The 23126-nt window shown below is 35.7% G+C and overlaps 2 protein-coding genes across 4 annotated transcripts in view; one reads left to right on the plus strand and one right to left on the minus strand.

The window, feature by feature from the left end:
• Positions 1–23126, minus strand: part of LOC109916356 (protein FAM227B-like) — a 261439-nt gene that overhangs the window by 28273 nt on the left and 210040 nt on the right. The gene's annotated exons all lie outside the window — the stretch shown is intronic.
• Positions 21670–23126, plus strand: part of fgf7 (fibroblast growth factor 7) — a 93706-nt gene continuing 92249 nt past the window's right edge. The window contains exon 1 of the mRNA XM_048615835.1: positions 21670–21731. The gene's annotated coding sequence lies outside the window, so the exon portion shown is untranslated. The remainder of the gene's footprint in view (positions 21732–23126) is intronic.

The raw sequence follows: 23126 nt of genomic DNA on the forward strand, positions 1-23126 counted from the left end.
TACCACGAACGAAGGGACTGTCTTATGAGGAGAGATTGAGTAGATTGGGCCTGTACTCATTAGAATATGGAAGAATCAGAGATGACCTTATTGAAACCTACAGGTTTCTTAGGGGACTTGACAGGATAGATGTGGATAGCTTGTTTCCCTTTGCAGGCAGGACTAGGACCAGAGGGCATAATCTCAGAATAAGGAGTTGCACATTTAAGACAGAGATGAGGAGGAATTTCTTCTTTCAGAGGGTTGTGAATCTGTGGAATTCTTTACTACCAAGGGCTATTGAGGCTGGGTCATTAAGTATATTCAAGGTTGAGACAGACAGATTTTTGATCAGTAAAGGAATCAAGTGTTATGAAGAAAAGGCAATAAAGTGGGGTTGAATATTATTAGTTGAGCCATGATCTCATTGAATGGCAGAATGGACTCAGTGGACTGGATGGCCCTACTTCTGCTTCACCACGTCTTATCTCCATATGGTCTTAAAAAGGAAGCTGGAGCTTCAGTGGATAAAGGCTACACTTTCTGAAAACAAGAATCATGAGATCACTCTGAAGAGGTGGATATTGGGAAAAGAAAAGGAAGTCACGTACCATCCCAAGCAGCAGAGGGCAGAGAAATAACTCTGTAGTGAAATGGATGAGAAGGGAATCAAGGGTGTGAGAGATGGTTATTGCAGATGAACTAAACAATGCAAACCCTGGTACTAGGGATGTTAGGGACAAGCTACAAAGTGATAAGAAATCGAAATAAAGAGCAACATGTCAAACCTATTCGACAGCACCTTCCAAACTAGTGACGTCCACCAATTAGAAGGGCAAATAACAGCAAATGTCTGCAAACACCACCATTTACACATGCCATTCCAAACCACACGCCATCCTGTCTTGAAATTATACCACTGTTTCTTCACTGTTGTTGGGTGGTCAAAAACAGGGAACTTCCTTCTGAACAGCTATACTTACATGGTTCAAGAAAATGTCTCACCATCACTTTCCCAAGGATAATTAGGGTTGGGTAGAAAATGCTGGCCTAGCCAGTGATGCTTGCGTCTTTAAAATCATAAAAAAAACAGGGACTGTGCAGGGAAAAGGAAGGTAAAGAGGACGTGATAATTAGGATAACTAAGCAGATAGCTTCGAAACAAAATATTCTACACAGAGGAAGATTATGTGGATGAGACAAAAATGCAATCTTATGAAAATAAACAAATTCTGATATAATGTGGTAGGAATAGATGTTACATCTAGATTTACTGGAGGTGGACAACCTTCCTGTACATTTGTCTAAAGGTTTAGACAGAATTATACCCACCCAAAAAATGTTTACTTGCTGAAGCTATCGAGAATTACGTTTCCACAATTCACAATATCCAACAACTTTTGTTTTTACATTGAACAAATTGCCATTACCAATTTTGCATAGTTCTAAAGGTTCTTATGTTCAAAAAGTATTATTATTTATAATTTTAAGTGGCCTGTTAATTTCTGGCTGTGATAATTAACAGAATGCTATTGGGAGGTTACTTCCTAAAGGCTGGTATCTTGTTCCGAGCACCCGGAGGCTGCTGGAATGCATAATATCATCAAAAATAACATTTCCAGATAACTGGGAAATTGCTCCACAAATTATCTTTATCATTTTCTATTGATTCAATTCACACAGGTTTAGATGTGCAGTTTGGTATTTAGAAATTTGAAATATGTTTGGTCAGACAGCATTAAATTGCTTTTTGTGAAACGTTTGACTCTCCAGACTCGTATTGTTACATTGTTAGTTGATAGAGTACACTCCAATCATAACTAGTAAAGAAAACACATTTACTAAAAAATTACAGTGCAATCTTTTGTTATCATATGACCAACAAATCTCAATGGCATTTCTTTTTCATTTTATTAAGTTAAAATAATAATAAAAAAAAAAACAAGTTCATTCATTGGTTGTCAAGTGGTCAAAGGTTAAAATGTTGCCAGGATACAAGGTAAGTCTGGTGGTTGGCTAACCACAATGTCGGATGACTAGTGTCACAAGAGATACTTTTTGATTGCTCCGGTCAAAGATGATAGTATTGACATGCAGGGAAGCTAGTGAGAAGTACTTATGTTGTTGAAATATAAGCAAGAAAATTAAGCAAGTAAAAACTTAACAATCTGAGTCAGAAAGGAAGAAGGCAGCAGAGGAAATTTTAGACACCAAACATTCAGAGGAAAGAGACAACAAGGTGCAGAGTTGAATGAACACAGCAGGCTAAGCAGCATCATAGGAGCAGAAGGGCCAATGAGATTTATCACAAGAAACACAAGCTGCAATGCAGTTAAGATTAACCAGGATGAATATTTAAAAAAAAAAATCAAACAAGTGCAGATGCTAGAAATCAGAAACAGAAACAGCTGGGAAAACTCAGCAGGTCTGGCAGCATCTGTGGAGAAACGAGAGTTAACGTTTCAGATCCAGTGACCCTTCATAGGATGAATATTTGTTAGAAGCAGATTGTCCTTGAAACAAAGAAGATTTAAAATTTGAATACGGCTAGTTATGTTCAGCTGACAAACTCTAAACTCCAACACACATGAACTACTTTGTGGCTGGCTGAAGAATATCATTGCAATTTAACTATTCATATTAGCACAATGAAAGGGTGTTAACAAACTTGCCGTGTATTACAGATGCATAGAAAGTCATACAAGAAGTACTAAGTTCTAAACTTGAAATTAGATTTTGAATATCAAAGTATATGCTTCGCACGTACTTTATAGCTGAATTAAGATCAGACTGGAAGACTGATAAAATCTACCCTTGTTCTTGTCCTTCAGTCACGCACCCTGCCTTTCATTTGATCAGACAGTTTATATGTACATTAATACTTAATTATGGGTGTGCAGAATGACTCAGATTGAGGTCAACAGAAACATAAGTAAACCCACCACATCTAATTTGAAAAGCAGGCCAGAAATCAACAAAAGAAGTTACACCATATGCAAGATGAACATACATGGCACATGACATCACTTATATGAAAGACGTTTAGTTCACACAAATTTCTGGATCACAAGGGGTTGTCACATCTGTTTTCTGCCACTTCTATTAAATCTTAGCTAGATCTAAGCTTTGGACTTAAAAGCTTGATTCTGATTAAGTATGTCTGGTCAAGGCCAAATGCGGATAGGCACGGTTCTTAGTTTTGGTCTTTTACATGATTGTAAAGCCAGAAAAAAGCCTCATAATATTTAGTAAGGGTAAGTTAATTTTAAAGAAATCATGCGTTTTTTTTAAACAAAATGCAATATTTTTCTAATTAGAAGCTAGGTCACTCTTCACACAGAATCTTTTACCAAACTAATTCAGAGTCCATTCAGTGTTATTGGACTAGTGAATACTGGTTGATAATATGCAATAAAATCAGATAAAAAACTTTTTTAAAAAGTTGATCTGGAAATTAGGAGTTATGAGTTATTTAAACTGGCTCTTTTTTCATATGCTTGAACCTTCTCTTGGATCAAACTCCTAATTCTCAAATGTAAATCTGGCAAGAAGAATAATATATAATTGAATGACACCTAAGAACAAACAAACTTTCTGTTTATTCATTCACAGGTTGAGGGCATCACTGGTGAGGCCAGCATTTATAACCCATCCTTAATTGCCCAGAAGGCAGTTAAGAGTCAACCATATTACTGTGGGTCTGTAGGCCAGACCAGGTAAGGATGGCAGTTTCCTTCCATACAGGACATTAGTGAATGAGATGGGCTTTTGTGACATTCAGCAGTAGATTCATGATCACCATTAGACTCTTAATTCCAGATTTATTTTTATTATTGAATTCAAATTCCACCATCTGCTGTGGCGGGTTTTGAATCCGTGTCCCCAGAACATTATATGGGTCTCTGGATCCAGCAATAATAACACTAGGCCATTTCCTTCCCATGAACAATTACTATGTACTAATATTTTACTTTGTAATGGCAGAAAACAAAGAAATAGATCAGTAACAATAATACAGGGCTAACCTGTAATTTAGAACATACAATACATTCAATCTAAAAGGTTTAGGTCTTTAGAATATGTTTTCCTTTGGGAAATTAAAAGTTTAGGTTTTAAAATGCGAAATAAGTTTAGCATGTAATTTTGTAGAGGTTCTAGTTTTACTAAAGGACCCCATATCTCTTTCCAGACCCCCCAAGATAAAAAAAATGATGAGAAACTTGTACAATCTGTATATATGTGCAGAGTTTCATATGTGATTTGTTTTAATCTATACCTTTTGACATATAATTCACCTGAAAAAAAAGCCATATTTTAAGCTTCCATAGCTTTGGTCAGTTAATTACATAAAGCCGTGAAACTTCTCCACCAATCATACCACCATTGACATGTTGTTAAAACTAGATGAAAAAATCCACAAGCATTTGCAGTTTTAAAATTATTTCTTTATCCAAAGTACTGAAGATAGAGAAGAACTCAATTCTAAATGATGCAGGGGAAGATTATTACTGTTTGTTAGTTCATGCAAAACAATAATCTTTATACAAGCTCAAACAATTTCTCTACAGTTAGTGAAGAGCAGAATACTGTCCTCTCTAGAGACAACAAATTATATTGATGAATTAACCTACTATATATTCACGTTATATAGCTAGATTTAACTAATGGGTTATGTGCCACTGTGTATGTAATTAGAGATTTCGGTGTGATGCCACCATGAATCAAGGCAGCACCATTCACATTTTTATTTCACTTAAACTTTAAAAATTTCTACTGCAGTTGTAAGGCAAAAATTTCAAAATATATTATTCAGGTTACCACAACTTGGGAAGACCAAATCAGTTCTTCAATTTCACTTGGAGCTTATGATAAAATTAGGTTCAAATTCTACTATGCAAGCTGGTGGAATTCAATTAATAAATTTAAAATATAAAAACTAGCAGCATTAATCATGAAACTTTGATCAATTGTTACACAAACCATATCTCTTATGGAAGGAAATCTGCTGACCTTATGTGGTTTGGCCTACCTGTGATTTTGGATGCATAGCAATATTTTTGACTCTTAAAGTCATTTGAGATGGCCTAGAAAACCACTCAGTTTAAAGGCAACTGGGATGGGTAAAATAAGCTGGATTTGCCAGTGATGCCCGCATTCCTGTCTTGGAATTAAGAGGGGAGAAGCAATTCATCATTTAAAATCACCCTAATTCACCATTTGTCCTTTACAGGGTTTATCCATTTAAAGGCAGCTCTCCAAAAGTAAGATTAGAAATAAAAGTAAATTTTTTCACCAGTAATACAAAATTATTTTCCTTTCTAAATGCTCTTTTGTGCTTTCTTATGAAAGGCAGTGTATGAAATTAAGCTCATTATGGATTTTATGGTAGCTATGACACTATTCTGCAAAATATATTTTCTTTTTAAAATAATAAAACTACATATTTAAAAGTATATCCTGACCCACACAAGTTCAGGTACTATTCTCTAGCCAAAAATTCACTCTATTTCCAGGATGCTGCCAATCTTTCAGGAACAGGTCAATGAGAGGGCCATGCTGCTCATGGTTGACTTTGGCTATTCATTCTTCCTTGCTATCTTCTGGGAAAGCACTTTGTCCACTGAGGCTTGCCAACTGTGCTAGTTGAGTTGATTGAGATTAGGAACTGATTGTGCATGTGGAAGTCATACTTCTGGTTCTCTGTGGCATGTTGCTTTGATATAGAAATCCTGTTTAATATAGCTTTAACCTTTTAAGTAGACTATTTAATCAAAACTGCATTTATTTAATACTTTTCTTAAAGAAGAATTTATTTCACCTACCAGCATCAATAAAAAGATAGGCCATGTAAACTTAGAGTAGAACTAAATTTAAAATGGGAAGAACCAGTGTGGGGATACTCACTTAATGGACTCATGTTTGTACTGTAAGATCATATAGACAATGTCTAATGAAAGCTACAATGGAAAACTTAAACTGTCTATTTAGGGTCTAATAATGTGCCAAATATTGTCCACAGTATATAAAGAGACAGGAATTGAAATGATTATTCTATTTTTATGAAAAAAATGTAAACAAAATGTATTTTTATCCTTCAGAAGGCCTTATAAACCAGAAAATTAAAGCAGAAATGAATTGTCTTAGCCAATAATTTACGTTTAGACAAGTCAGTTGTGCCTTTTGTATGTGTATAGTGATCTGTTCAATATCACTCTCTCCATTTATTTTCCTTACACTTGCTAAATATAAAAAATAAACATATGACCTAACATAACAATATTTGCTAAAGGGTTTAAAAAGAATTAGGGAAATCAGCTCCAGATGCAGATATTTTTGTCAGTGTCTTTGAATCTGATGGCGTTTCTCTTAGTTTTCAGACCATGTAGTGATAATTAGCATTAGTTTGACTTATTTATTAATTTTGAATACTTAGTCTTTGTGAAATATTTACCTAAAAGTGGACTTAGTGATGAAAACAGAATTTTCACTTTGAGCACAACTGACAGTTTGGCAGCAAACTCTGCCCAAAATTATTTTCATTTTGACAAATGTTATTTCTGGCCTTCGTTTTCATTAAAATTCATTTACTTCTCACCAAATACAAAATTTTCAATGATCAGGTAAATCAAACAACATTTTAAAGAATCATTTTGGAAAAAAAAAGCTTTAAAACATTTCCCTTTGTATGGTTAACAAATTAAGATTGGCTAAACTTGATTAAAACAAATTTTTCACCAAAAACTAACCATTGTAAATCAGTGTCAATCCTTCACCTTCAAGTAACCCAATTTTAAATTACTGACATTTGCTTTCAATAAAAATATATAGAGCATTTTTTTCAGTTATATTGGGGTATAGTAATTAGTTACATTATAAATTAAAGCAGAAATTACACCCTAAAACATTAAAAACATACTTATCTGTGGCCAACCCAAAAGACACATCTTAGTTTTTAAAACCTCTCTGAAGGTCTGCTAAAGACACAAATAATGAAATCTCATGATTCTCATTAATTCACATTAGAAGCATGGCCAAATCTGTGGGTGGGGCCTACTTCCAAAGCAATATTTTAAGACTAGATCAACAAGTCACAGAAACTAGAATGGAATGGAAATTGTGCATATAGTTCTACATCTTTTGCATCAATTGCAGTGGCTTCAGTCAAATTGCACCAAAAAAATCAATATAATTGAGCTAGAAACCTCAGGCCAAGGTCTGTTTGCAGAATTTAAGAAGGATTGTCTGCGATCAAGCATATTAAATGTCTTTAGCGTAGGAAGTTACTGCCACATAAACAAGTGCAGCAATATTGTTGGGCTTCATCATCTTTAGTTTGCTCTCCTAATCACACACTATCCTGATTTAAACATACATTGTCCAAACAACATCATTATGAAGTCAGAAACCTAGAATTCTCGACACCATTGTAGGAGCATCATTGTTTTAAGGATTACAGAGGTTTAAGGATATCCACATCTCTCAGGGAAACTAGAGATTGCTAATAAATACTGCCTTGTCAATATCCCAAGACCAAATTTAAAAATCGAACCTATTTGAAATAAATGGGTTAATTTCCTGCATTGGAATAATGGACAAAGAAAGGTTAACATTTAACTGCTGTCACCAGCCCAAACGTTTCTGATTCATACGCTCTTTTGCTTCAACGTCTAGGATGGAAGTTAAAGTCAATGACATTATAAAGAACTAAAATGTACAACAATTCCTGGTTAACAAGAATAGAGGTGTTCTGAATGAATCTGACTGACTGACTACCCGCAGCCTGGGACTTAAAAATCTTTACTCAGATTGTTGCTCCTTATATTTCACAATCGACATTGGCTATTTTAATAAAAATGGCATGAATTCTCTTCCTCTCTTCCCACTGAATGTATGGCAACAAAGTAGCCTCTGCGACGAGCTGGTAAGCAAACAGAAAATCACTTGAAAAGTGGCAAAATACAAATGGATACTACAACACATCAAAAATAGACCAGTGATCAACATCATAGTAGCACCCTCACATCAGGTACGTGTCTTGCGTAAGGGACCACAACTGTTCAGGACAGGCTGACTAGACCAGTAAGTCTTTTCTTAATAAATCTCAAATTAAAGCATTGTGTACACAGCCTCCTTAAGCTAAAAACAAAAGCAGAAATTGCAGATTTTAGATCAGATGAATATTGTGATTGCAGGATTGAGACATAAGCAATGGCTAAGCTGAAGTTTTACGCAGACCTCAAGAGATGATTGCTGGTTTATCTTTTATTAAACAGGAAATTAATGAATTTCCCTTGTTTGGATGTTCCCTTAGGCTTTTAAAAAGATGCCAGGTAGAAGGCTGCCAAGGTACTTTGTGGATCACATTTTTACTCAGTTGAAAATATGAAAGAAAATGTGTTGCTCTATCTTCACACTCAGGCATAAAACATATGGAACTTATCTTCAGCTGGGACTTTGGAATTGTAGGTAGTCCAAAATTGACAAGGTCTCACAGGAAATAATATTTTGTAATTGACCCTGAAAATATGGACAGCTTTCTTCCATTAAGCATTGTAAGCTTTATTGGTAGAAAGATTTCTAAAATTGATATAAATAACAGCTTGAACTACTGAAGGTAGTACTAGGATTCTCGTCAATTCACAGGTCAAGCTTTCAGATAGAAACTGCTCAAAGAAGCAGCTAAAATTTTCATGTGGAAGAAAATGGACCTTTAGTGAAAATGTATTAACTCTATGGTACACTTCTACTTATGATTATGAACATACAAAAGGTCATTCAAGAAAAGACTGCTAGTTCCTTTCAGGCTGTCTTGAACAGTTGCAATGTGTTATGCAAGACACCTACAAGATGTAAGGTCTGTGAATCGACTTTGGATAGCATATTTTAAAGATCAAGCACGTTAATGATTGCTGATACTGTTTAAAAAATCATTTACTGGATGTGTGGGCATCACTAGCTAGGTCAGCATTTATTGCATAGAGAGAAGTTAAGAGTCAACGATATTGCTGTGAGTCTGGAGTCACATCTACGTCAGACCAAGTAACAATGGCAGATTTCCTTCTCTGAAAGGCATTAATGAACCAAGTGGGTTTTTATAACAACATGGGCACCATTAGGCCAGCTCTTTATTGAATTCAAATTTCGCTATCTTCCATGATGGGATTTGAACCCATGTCCTGAGAACATTGGCTTGAGGTTCTCGATTGCTATTCTAGAGATATAGCTACTACACCACTGACTCCCTCATTTTTTTGAATTTTATCAATTTGATCAACCATGATATCCAGATGTTGACGTATTATTCAGTCGACAATCAAAACTTGAGAAGCATGCTTGAGGGGTGGAATGGTCAATTCCTGCTCATATTTCTTATGCTTTTACATAAACATCTAAAACCTTTTCTCTAATGCAAGTCTAAATTGAGTTTTCTGACTTTGTGACTTATCTGTGAAAACTGAGGAAATGATTTTGTAAGGGAAATAATCATCCTAAAATTTCTAAATCTGCTTGGTCACCAATAACATCAGCAAATGCCCTGTAGAAATCCTGACCACACTGAACCTCAGCCAAAATTACAAGAAAAGAGGAGGAGAAACCTTGAGTAAAATCACCTCAAACTAGCGTTACCAAGTGTGATTAGATGTATTCAGACGTTCCATCACCGGACATGTCCCCAGTACTACATCAATTATTGACCAATGCATCCATCCTTGTGATGCACTGCCCTCCTGTGTCAATACAAAAGCAAAATGACTCATTTCTCAATTGGGTAATACTTTGCTTTTAGCCAAACAACCTTTTCCCCCCATTTTCAAACATTTATATCTGGTAATGAGAAATGTTCAAAGAAAATGATTATAAAAATTAATCTTTTGAAATATTCATGATTTTTCTCCAGGGTTGCATACAGCACCATCCATGAGAATGATCTTCAGTTCCTGGAGACTCAGGGCCAACTCTACAGTGTTCGTAACCCCACTTCCAGTGACTTTTTTTTGGTTTGTTCATAGGATGTTAGCATCATTTATAAAGCAACTAGTTATCACCCTTCCCTAATTAGCCTGGAGAATGCGTGGTGCCTTCTTAATTCACTGCAATCTTTGCAGTGTAGGGACACGCTACACTGTTGGGAAACAAGTTTCAGAAATAAGTGAAGGAAAAGCAATATATTTCCAAGTCACAATGGTGCGTGGCTTAGAAGGGAACTTATAGTTGGTAATGTTCCCATTCATCTGCTGCCCTTGTCCTTCCAGTAGAGGTTATGAGTTTGGAAGATGTTGCTGGAAGAGCCTTGGTCACATATGCCAGTGCATCTTGTAGATCGCGTACATTGCTACAACTGTGGTGGTGAAAGAAGTGATTGTTTAAGGTGATGGCTGGGATGCCATGGTTGCCACTGACCAGCCATATAAAACTATTACAGCAAAAGCAAGTCAGAGGTTAGATATTCTGCGTCAGGTGGCTCAACTCCTGAATCTCCTCTAGACTCACTATTTCCCACCATCTATAAGCAAAACTCTGAGACCTTATTGAATATTTTCCACTTGACTAAATTAGTGCAGTTCCAACAACAGTGAAGAAGCTCAACGCAACAATTGGGGCAACCTCAAAATAAATTAATATACATTTATTTGACTCAAAATGTCTAACTGAAAACGGCTAAAGTTATTTTCTTTAACTGCAGAGTATTTTTCTGGGAATCTGGCATTGATAGTATTTATAATTCCTGAAATTATGAATAGAGTCCAGTTTAATTTCTTTATCCCAGAGCCCCAATGGTCTGTTTGGCAATACTGCTTTTGGCACAAGATTCACAACAATTGTGAATTTTCTCTAAAGGCACCAGCAGTATTTATGATTATAAATTAGCTATGTGAATTCCTTGCACATACCATTCTTTAGAAACATGTATCGAGACTGGGTAATAGTCATACAGGATTTAAAATAGTAAACTTGCACATTATAAATAGGATATATACTTGCTCTTCATCATCTATAAACTTTTCATCTCTATAAACTCCTTTTGTGGTCCAGTTAATAAAGATATTCTAATGATGCATTGTCTGTCAGGGGTGAACTTTTTGCTGGAAAATTAGATATTGTTTCTCTGTCAGTTAAAGAGAGGAGTTCCAAGATATTGAAAAGGGAGTCTCAAAGGTTCCTCTATACCATCTTACAGGACAGCAATAATAATTGCATCCTATTTCTACACTATCAAGAATAAGACTGCACCAATGAACATAGTTAAGATGTGGAATTTGGGTGGCTTTGCACTTTCTGTTTATAGTTTCCAATTTATAACTCTAGTTCCACGCATTAACTTCCAAAATTTCTCAAAAAGGTTGTATAGTTAGCCTATTTTTAAACTTTATCTGAATTGTTTAGGCTGAGAAAGCTTGACATTTCCTGACCTTATGAACAGAAAACAAGACAGGGGAAGCACCAAGTCAGATTTGTATTTACAGTACTGAAATCTTTGTATGTACTTTTGAACAAACAGAGCACCAATTTTTGCGTGTCTCTTCACAGTTTTGAGGTTTTGGAAATCAGGGACAGAAAGCCAAGCTGAACCAACTGCCCACACAAACTGGATTCTGAATTTCAACTTATCGTAGAATTGTGCAATTTAAGGTCAGTTGGAGTTATTTTCTTACCTTGCCACGTGTTTGCATGAAGAAGTAGCAATTCATTTAGGGCTGATTGGCATCTGCTAATTCAGATCAAACTGACCAGAGACAGCTTACTTATATTTTACTTCAGGTAAGGCACCAAACCCTAAATTCCCAATGCAGTAAACGACTGTACCTAATGTTAGATGTACTGCAGCTGTTCATTAGGGTTTTACAAGATATTGTATTTCAATAAGACTGCAGATCCCTTGTCATGTTAATGAGGTAATTTATATTTATTGCTAATTGTAAGTTTTATACCTGATCTATTACTGGGTTTTATCAAATTCTCGGCAAGTTCGTAAAGTGAAAAAAAATTTAAAACCTTAACATGGCGCGAGAAAGGGAAAGGAAGAGAAATGTTATTTTTAAAATGCGACCAATGTAGGATGATGAAAATAAATATCTTAGTTTTAGAAATTGCAAAGCACCACATTACTGTTTATGGGAGTAAAATATTAATTCAAATCTCATTGCAAGTTAATATCTTTCATTTATCATGATGCAGTAACATCGTACCATACAATAAGTAATGTGGCATATATCTCTGAATACCAATAATTGCAAGCTTCTCTAATGCACAAGATCTGATAACTTTACCTTGGAATTTATCCAGTTTTAAATCAAAGGGCTTTACTAACCATTTACATTCGTAAGAATACATTATTAAATGCCAAATTCCACACTTGGCTTAGTTTTTAATTTGGAATATAAAGAGATATTGATAATTTAGTGACATTTTATAATATTCCTTTTTGAATCAACCTTTGTTCAGTTACTTGAGGTTTAAGAACTGAGCTCATCATTGAAATATACCATCAAAGCACCAGTCTTAGCTTCTGTGCCAAAATTGTCCCACAAATATCTATCTCCCAGTTGAGCTTAGACAGGTTACAATTAAAAAGATCTAAATTGTTTACTTAGATGAAAAGCCTAGCAAATAGACAAGCTAATGACAGGCATTTTAGCTGTCTAGGACACAGTGCTTTATTCTTGCCCAAAACGTTACAGTGCTCTTGCAGAGATTTTTTTAACCAACAAAGGACTTGCCATAGATGTCATGCTTGGCTTCATTTTTGATAATAAATAGCATGAATAGTGAACAGTTGATTTTTAATAATATTCCAGGAAGACACAAAAAAAATACAAGATACGATTCTTTTAATCAAACACCTAACTAGGAGAAATAATCTACCAGCTGCAGAATTTGCCAAAAAGTAAATCTTTAAAGCAAATTAGAATTGAACTGAGTATCTGTATTCATGAATGAAATCAGATCATTAAACACCACCAGTGAAATATTTCTCAGACCAGGATATCTTTTGAGTTGTGTGATAAATAAAACCTACTTGAATAAGCTAACGTAATAGGCAACAGACTTTAAAATTTAATTAAAATGCAGATAAATAAGAACATTTAATGTTTGTGTATATAATGCTTCAAAATAAACTCATTAGAGATCTGGAAGGCAGATAACTGCCACAATTCATTTTAAATAATCAAATTGTAGCTTTGCTAGATCTACTTTTCTGCTAAATATGCATTGTGACATCTAATATTGCTACTGGGACTTTAGTGCATCATAAAGCACTTTGGTACCACTTCTAAAATAATTTCTGAACTTTTTATGAACTGTCTGAAATACAACTGTGAGATCATTCAAAATGGGAGCAGAAGTAGAACATTCAGCCCCATTCAATGAGATCATAGCTGATTTCTTTTTGTTTTGAATTCCACATTCCCATCTATCCCACTTAACCACTGATTCTTCGGCCGAATGAGAATCTGTTTTAAAACTATTCGATGAATTTACCTCCACCACTCTCTGAAAGAGTTCCAAAGTCACAAAAAACCTCTCAGAAAAAAATAATTATCCTCAGTTCTGTCCTGAAAGGGTGACCCCTAATTTTAAAACAGTGCCTTCTAGTTCCAAATTGACCCACAAGAGGAAACATCCTTTCCACATACATGTTGTTATCCATTCAGGATCATATACATTTCAATCAAGTCACACTTCATTCTTCTAAACTCTGGTGGAACCAAGCCCAGCCTGTTCGATCAATCTTCATAAGACAACCCGCTAGTTCCAGGTTTCAGTCTAGTAAATCTCTCTTACTTACCTCCAATGCATTTACATCCTTGCTAAAAAGAGGAGACCAAAACTGCACACAGTTTGTGATATGTGGTCGCATCAATGTTCTGTATAAATGAAGCATAACATCCTTACTTTTATGTTCAATTTCTTTTATGATAATGGATAGCATGCCATTAGCCTTCTTGATTATGTGTTATACTTGCATATGATATTTTGTGACTCATGTATCAGAACACCTAAATCTGCATCTTCAAAGTTTGTTGACATTCTCCATTTAAGTAGTACTCCAGCTTTTTTCATTCTTCCTGCCGAAGTGAACGACTTTACATTTTCCCACATTATACTCCATCTGCCAGATTTTTGCCAACTCACTCAACCTATCTATATTCTTCACCTATCTATATCCTATCTTCTTCACAACATACTTTCCTACCTATCTTGCTGTTGTCTACATATTTAGCTACCATGCCATTATTCTTCTCATCTAAATCACTGATGCAAATTGTAAGAAGTTGAGGCCCTAGTACGGACCCCTGTTGGTCACCTTTCATCACATCCTGCCAATCAGACAAAGACCCAATTACAGAGATAGTAAGAACTGCTGATGCTGGAGTCAGAGATAACAGTGTTGGAGCTGGAGGAACACAGCAGGCCAGGTAGCAGAGGAGTATGCTGCCTGGCCTCCAAGACCCAATTATACATAGGTTCTGTTTTCTGTCAGCCAGCCAATCTACCATCTGTGCCAATTTGTTATCCCCCATGCCAGAAGCTTTTTATTTTATACAATGACCTTTGAAATGCTAGCTTAAGCGCCTCCTGGAAATCAAAATATAAGGCTCTCATTTATTCAAGTCCATGGTACTCCTTCAAAGAATGCCAATAAATTTGCTAAATCATGTTGAATCTTCTTGATTACCTGGAGTTTTTTTCAAATGCGCAGCTTTGATCTCTTTCATGGTCAATTCTAACACTGTCCCCATGACCAATGTGAAGCCTGTTCCTGTTTCCTGCCTCCCTCCCTTCTTGAATGGAAAGGCATATCTGCCACTTTCCAGTCTGATGGAACTGTTGCTGAAAGTTGGTAAGTTAACATCAACACATCTACTACACCTTATTTGTAACCTCTTAAGATTCTAGGATGAAGACACCTGGACTCAGAGACATGTCAACTCACAGCTGCATTACTTTACTTAGAATCACTCTGCTTTTGATTATAATTTTGCTAAATTCCTCTCTCCCTTCCACCACCTAACTTATCGCTATTACTGGAATATTTCTTGTATCCTCTAAAGTGAAGACAAAAGCAAAATATTTGTTTATTTCATCCACCATTTCTTTATAATCTACTATTAACTTGCTATTCCTGCCCTCTAAGAGGATCAAACACCTTACTTACTCTATATCTTTTTAACTACCTATAGAAACTCTTGTTAACTATTTTTACATTCCCAACTAGCTCCCTCTCACATTTGATAATTTCATCCTACTGATTAACCTCTTAGTTATACTCTGCTGTTCTTTATAATCTGACCTGCTACTCGTCTTTATGCAGTTGTATACTTTCCCTAACTCTTCAGATAACCATGGATGGTGAGTCCTTCTTTCGGAATTTTTCTTGGATTGGGAATATACTTTCTCACAGTATCTGAAGTATTCCCTTAAATGTTTATCACTTTATCGCTATTGGTCTGTCCCCTAATCCAGCATGCTAGTTCACTTCAGCGAGCTCAGATTTCATACACACATAATTTCCCTTATTTGGGTTTAAAATACTAGTCTTGGACCCAATCATCTCCCTTTCAAACAGCATGCCAAATTCAATAATATTGCAGTCATTGCTACCTAGGGGTACTTTATTGCTGAGATCATTAATTAATCCTGACATATTATACAATACAAATACGATACTAATATACACTTATTTGGTTGATTCCAAAACCAGCTTCTCCAATAAATTATTTCAAAAGCATTCTGTGAACCATTCAGACTACTACCGCCAATCTGACTCTCCCAGTTTTTCATCGATTAAAAACACCCGTGATTAATGCCATTTCTTAACACAAGTTCCCAATATTTCATCTTGGATGGTTTGTTCCACATTGTGGTTACTGTTAGGGGACTGTTTGCACTCCACTAGTGACTTATTTCTCTTACTATTCCTCATCTCCATCATAAAAGATACTACATCCTGATCTTCTGAACGAAAGTCATCTCTATTGACAAATGCTATCCTTGATTAACACTGCTATATCTCCATCATTACCCAAATTCCTATTTTTCTTGAATAAGACCAATGCCATATGTCACATTTCCCTCAATATTCAAAACCCAATCCTTTTAATCCTAAAGCCACGTCTCCAAAATGACTATCAGATTATATTTATTTTAATTTTGATCTGTGCTATCAACTCAGCTACCTTGTCACAAATGCTACTCACATTCATAGAGCCTTTAGTTTTGTCTTTTTGTTATCTTTGCAACATCTAGTTTTAATTGTTGGTGTATTCCTAGGTTATTTTTCTCTCTGATCCTTCCTGTCATTCTCCCTAACCTTGTGTTCACTCTTTGAAATTTCATATCTTTCCACATTTGATCACTTGACCACACCCCCCACCCCGCCTCCCCCATTTAGCTTAAATCCCATTCTACTTCCCTAATTATGTAGCTTGTAGGAACACTGGCCTTTCCTTAATACTGGTGAATGTGGCCTACAATTGGAACCCACTTCTCGCACATCAGTCTTTCAGCCTAATGGGGAATATAGCCCTCCGGACTATTGCTTTTTGCTGCAGAGAACGATGTCAATCCCCCTCATAATACTCTGACTTACTGTGACTACACTCCTTGCTGCTCCACCCATTTGAATGAGTTCCGGCTTCCTTCCCTAAAGGACATTAGTGAACTAGGTGAGCTTTTCCTGCCAATCTGCAGTCTTTCATGATCATCATTAGACTCTTCAATCCTGATTTTTCTTGAATTCAAATTTCACCATCTTCCATGATGGGATTTGAACCCAGGACCCCAGAACATTACCTGAGTGTCTGGGTGAAACATTTCAACCATTATAACACTAGGCCATCACCTTCCTGGGCTTTTAAAATGTGCAAATAATTTCTGCTGTTTCTGTGCTTGTCAGTGATTAATTTACCTTACAAACTGTAGGTCTGGGGAAAATTAATGCAGTTTACACACGCAGGAGGGTTATTGTGCCTTTAGGCTCTTAAATACCTTTGTTACTGTAAAGTTTAATCACTTATAATTTAGACTTTTCTCCCTATGAAATCTTTGATGTGTTGACACATAACATAGTTAAAAACTAAGAATTAAAGTAATGAACATGATACCGACCAAATGATCTAAAACAAAAGACAACACAAAAATAAATTGTTCAGGTTTTGGGTCCAGTGACCCTTCCTCAGAACTGGGGAATAGAGTTCAGAGAAAGGGTCACCCGACCCAATACGTTAACTCTGAATTTTTCGTCACAGACGCTGCCAGACCTGCTGAGCTTTTCTGGCAACTTCTGTTATTGTTCCTGATTTACAGCATCCGCAGTTTTTTGGTTTAAATTGTTCAGGTTATTGATCTGAATTTAAAAACTCAATCAGCCATAATATCACTCTTCTAAATCCATCATTCATTCCCTTTCTTTTCCTTTCTGTACAATATTTGGCATTATCTTAAACATTCTAACTTACACTTCCTACTTAAGATTCTCCATGCATCTATAAGGATTTTTCATCCTAATTGAGTAGGAGATGCAATTGCTTGTCCAAAGCACACCGGCTGCAGAGCCGGTGCAGAAAGTGCTGAACTGAAACCACATAAACACAGCAAGTCCCAGTGTGCAAGCTCATAGACGTGCAAGTATAAATGGTTGGGGCTGTTCATTCAACACTAGCTGCAAAATCTGGACCATTACATATTGTTATATGAAAATGCATAACATTTTGAAAGCAATGTTGTAGAACTGACTGGACTATAAGAATGTGCATTCAGTACACGAGGCGTTGAGACACAAACTGAGATGCTGTACTGCTACCATCGGCAGGAGAATGTAATTACATATGATAAATTTTACATTGGCAGTGGGTTTTATATATGATAGCAAAAGAACTATGATAGACAACCAAAGGTACAACCAAATGAACGTGAAATGAGCTGCGAATCAGCTTTTCAGCATATCATACAAGTAGAAAATTGGACGATCATTGCTTTGCGCTATTTCATTACAAATCAAAATATTACCTGCTCTAGTCTGTGAATCTTTGGTTTAATACACTAATATCGAGTACTCCAAAAAAAAACCTTTGAGACTATAGTAAGATGCATTAAAACTAGTTAATAGATTACGACTATAGGTTTTTTGTTAGTCAAGTCAGTTTACATCTCACTAAGAGGAGCACTGAAAAGACTAAGACTCAAAACTGTAGAACCACAAATGTCCATTCATGGGAATTGCATTTAGGCCACTGGAAGACTATATTTCTCAAAAGACAATTCTTAAATGTGTTATGTCCTGCATATATCATTGTGGTAATGCAGATACTAGTTCAAATCCCAACATAGCAGCCAGGGCAAATACATTTAGAAAAATACATCAGCAATATATAGCTAGTATCAGTAATGGTGGTAATGCTGGAGCAGTATAAAGACCCACCTGGTTCAGCAACACTATTTCGGGAAGGAAATTTGATATTCTCATCCATTCTTTTCAATATATGTTTCCTGACATACAGCAATATGACTGAGTCTTATCTTTTACTGAATTGGCATAGTTCTCAAGAAGGTGACTGACACAATCTTCACAGATCAGTGACAGATAAAGGAATAAAATGCTGGCCTTAACAGCAATGTTCTCATTCCATGAATAGAAACCCTTACATTTTGTTAAATTTTATTGAAATGTCCTGAACATTTCAAAAGTATTGACATGCATTTCAAAAAAAGAAACCCGCTGAAATCTTACCTGCGTGTATTTGAACTGAGTATGAGCACAACAAAATTTCTCAAACTTTCATTCCTAATCCCAAACATTCTTTATAAAATACTGGATATTGTTGAATTTAGCATTGTTCTAAAAATTATGATCAAAAGCTTCTCCATTTCAACTTTGTGACATGCATATTTCTCTGAAGTATCTGGCTCATCTTATAGGGCACACCTAATTCTAAATGGAACTAGGAGCCACCATTCAACTTAACAATTCTAGTTATGGACCAGTGGTAAAGGTGTTATTCACCACTTAAATAAATTGATTAAAAATACAGAAAATTAACACAACCAGGAAGAGGATACTAAATGAGGAAGAAAAAGCCTTAACTAATGACAGGAAAATGGATAACATTTGGAGAACAATGTTGACTAATATTGAAAATGGTCTCTACGATCATGGACTGGAGTTATACTCCATCACGTTTTGAGTCCAGGTGGCAGGAGAAAAACTCTTGAAGCAATTATCAAACTTTTTAACTTTAATGTGTACGGAAATCAATGAAGATTTGCCTGCAGTTATACTGGCACATGTGTGTCAATCTGTAATTGACACTATCTGACATTGACAGGAAAGTACTAGGACATGGGAAGTCACATCATTACTATAGCATTATCAATTTGCAGTAAAAACCCAGTAATATACAGTAAAGAGAAAAGCATTGATTCTTCACAAATTAGGAAAAACAAGTCCCTTCTCGACATGAACCTACCCACCTAACTTAAAGAGCTCGTGAAATTGCTCAGTTTTATACAATATAATTAGTCCTGCTGCAATCATTTAATTTTGTAAGTCTGTATGAAAATATACCTATTAATGATATAATTTATGGCCTTGCAATGACAATCTAACCAAGGAGGCCCGGACAGGGAACAATGAATTTGCAAATTCTTATTCCAGAAAATAATGCGTTTTTTGGTCGTGTTTAAAACTTGTTATCTGTCTTGGCAGAAATCTTGTGCATTTCCTGCCATCTCTGCTCTCGTTAATGTCACAAGCAAGAGGTTTAAGGATGCAAAGCCTTTTTAACACTCAAGAGTCACTCATTCAAAAGCAATGACAGAGCTTTTTTTTCAGAAAATAACATTTTGGAATACAGCACTTGAAATAATTTGAGACACTACATTTGCCACGTGCAGCATGCTTGAGCAGAAAAAGATGACTTTGGACATATGTGGGTGGATTTTGCTCCTGAGTTGGGTAGCTTGTCTTGAGAAATTTCCTGGCTTGGGGCACTGCTTTAGGAAAAAATGCCCTAAATGGTCTGACTTTTGCTCCATGACTGGTGCAGGATGGTGTCAGGCCTGGTACCTTGTTCTGTAGAAAGTCACTACATGGGCTGAATTTTGGTTTCCCTCACTTGTGAGTCAAAACCTGGATCTTTACCATTACTATCAAAAATGAGATCAATCTGAAATGGAACTGGACTTTTGGGTCCAAGCCCTGCCTGTCCTCTTTGATGAAGTCATCATGATTCCAAAAAAGATCTGATGCCATGGTTCCCCAAAACTCTTTAACACTCAGATGCTTCTCATGCCCAGGTGCACAGACTAATGGATTGACATCTATTATGATTTCAATAACTACCTTATCTCTGTGTAATGTGTCTCCCAAAATAGTACAAGGCAAAGTAGACAGACTTTGGTTTTTTATTATTCAGCAATTCTAGTATGTTCCTGTGAAAGCAGTTCAATGAGATACTCCCTGGGTGTTTCATATTTCTGGTCATGATGAATGTGATGGTTAGTTCTATAGCTCATAAATCAAGAATGTTTGTATAGTTAACATATCTACCCTGACATTCACTCATTAATTTCTTATGGACCAATAAGAACACAACACCAAATCCCCACAAAAATGATGATGTCCTCTTATTCTTCTTGTTTGTTTTAATATATTTTTCTGACATTTTTCTACCTACTTCTCTCAGTTAATTTACTTTGGCTTTTCCACACTTTATTCCTCTCACTGTTTCTCTACATTTTATTTGCCTATAATTCAATTTATTTCTCTGTTATTTGCTCTGTTTTATTTTTCTCTATGTTTATTTAGGAAATAAATCTTTGGGTACAATGTTTATGAGGTCTCAGATTGCAGTGCTATGATCCTATTGATGACTTATCAATTTGTGGTGCAATTATAATATGATGTCAATGATGAACAGCTACTTCCAATTAATGTTGTTCACCAAGATATTCACCTTTGCAGTCATTTCTGGTCTAACATTAAGTATAGTCAGACATTTATTTTCACAGACCACTATTTCTCACTTGTATGTAATACTTTTACCCACTGTATTTTCTTCTCTGCTGATATTTGGCCCTGTAATTCTATAATACTTGGCATATTGTAGTGGTGGTCTGCCTGAATGCATATTTCCCATTCATTGCTCCATTCCTCACAGTCCTGCACTTTCTTTTTCATTTGCTGGTTACAGCCTCCTATTTTCAACTTGAATAAGCAGTAAGCAATATAACTAGGAAGAAGTAGAAACAAGGCAGCTTCCTGTTGCCTTCCTCATGTGAACAAAAAACAAGTCCTCTTCTTGAAGGATTTTCTGCATGGAAGAAGCCATTGACCTTCAAGATTTTAGCTTCTTTGTCATCATCAGAGAAAATCTGCAGGTTTTGGCCTTAAAACAGTGGTTCATAATCCATTGCATATGACACTTAAATGGGCCTGGAGAAATTTACAAAGAGGACTGACTATGCCCCAGGGTGTTGAAGGACTCTTCAGCATTTTATCAAGAGAAAAACGCTTCTGAGTGACAAGGCAGAATTCAACCTTGTGGAGAAACACTATGATACGGCGTGATGCAGCCAAAATGTGATGCACTATGAAAATAAGTGATAAGGAGCTGGCTTCATGACTGTAGTTTCCTAAAGTCAGTTTTACATCCTGGGGTCGGGAAACACCTGAACACCAAAAGACAATGAAGAAACATGAGGCCAACTATCATGCAGTTCCTAGCTGCTGCCTTCAGAATTCTGAACAGGTTGATTAAATTGAAAACCCTCTCATAATAAAAACAAAAACCTTATCATAATTTACAGATTGCTGTTTATAGATACAATATAGATTTTAATATTTAAAAAACAAAGCTCTTGCATCATTACAGTAATACTTGGGTAGTATTTACGAGGTTTGGATATGACACTTTGTAATGAAGGAAAAAGAATGGATGGAGTCTGGAACTTAAAAGAGATAAAGCTGTGATAGATTAGAAATCAAAGAATTCCAGTAGATTCTGAAGCTCTGACACCAAACTGTTAGACCAGTCAATCAGGAACCATAAATTTTATTCCTGGTCCTGACAAACAAATATCATACTTAGATTTCCCCTAGAGGGCATATTTACTGGGTTGGGCTGACAAAGAAAAGAGGAAAAATGTGACAGAAAAGTGTAGCTTATCATATTGCTTCATACTACTGTCTAGTAGGTCATGATGGTGTCCCTGGAGATGTTTATGAGCTGATGTATGTCAACTTCTCAGTTTAACACTCTTCCCTGAGGGAGGATGCCAGAGATAGGAAAATACATTAAAATGGAAAGTTTTGCAAGTGTCAAGTGATGTAATACAAATAAAAGCATTTCGCTTTTCTAATGGAAACTCTACTGGATTCTTTCATAACAAAAACACCTATTTTATGTAGTTATCATGCACAATTTGCATGCTAATCTGTTTTTACAATAATCAATAACATATTAATTTGATTAAATATGTAAAATGAAAGTTGGCTTTTATGCAAGAGAATGATTAGTAATTTGAAACATTGACACACATAAAATAATACTTATTCAATGAAACTTACTGTGCTTTAGAAGCAATTTTGAGCTTAGAGGAGTCATATATCCATCAAATGTCCAGAATATTTCAATGCAATGAATAGATCCAGGGATTCCTGCTGTGTGTGAAAGCCTATAACTCACTTATGCATGCAGCATTTAAAAGTTGTGGGTCTTTCGCAATCATAAAAAAAGTTCATAACTTATTAGTACCACTGAGGTATCTTTTGTTATCAAAATTTCACATTGTTGGTGGTCACTCAGAATGATGATAGAATTTTCCCTCAATTTGTAGAATCAGTCCAAGTGGTAATAATGTGCGTCTTTACAAAGGTTTTGAACTCATTAAAAAGCTAGCAAAAAAAAACTTTTCTTTCCACAATACCAAAAAAACTCGCCATTGAAGTTCATTATTAGCTTTGATACAAACTAGGTACATTTGCTGATTACAAGAAAAAAGGTGGATTGTATCATAAACTTTTCTGCTGCTATTTCATGTGACACAGCAAAAAATTTCAAAATGAACGTGTCTGGGAAAACAACAATTGGCCAGTTAAAGATTTTCAACTGCTTTAATACAGTTATGCATTTCGACATATTGTA

This window comes from Rhincodon typus, chromosome 33 (assembly GCF_021869965.1).
Source record: "Rhincodon typus isolate 14 chromosome 33, sRhiTyp1.1, whole genome shotgun sequence".
In the NCBI taxonomy this organism is placed as follows: Eukaryota; Metazoa; Chordata; class Chondrichthyes; order Orectolobiformes; family Rhincodontidae; genus Rhincodon; species Rhincodon typus.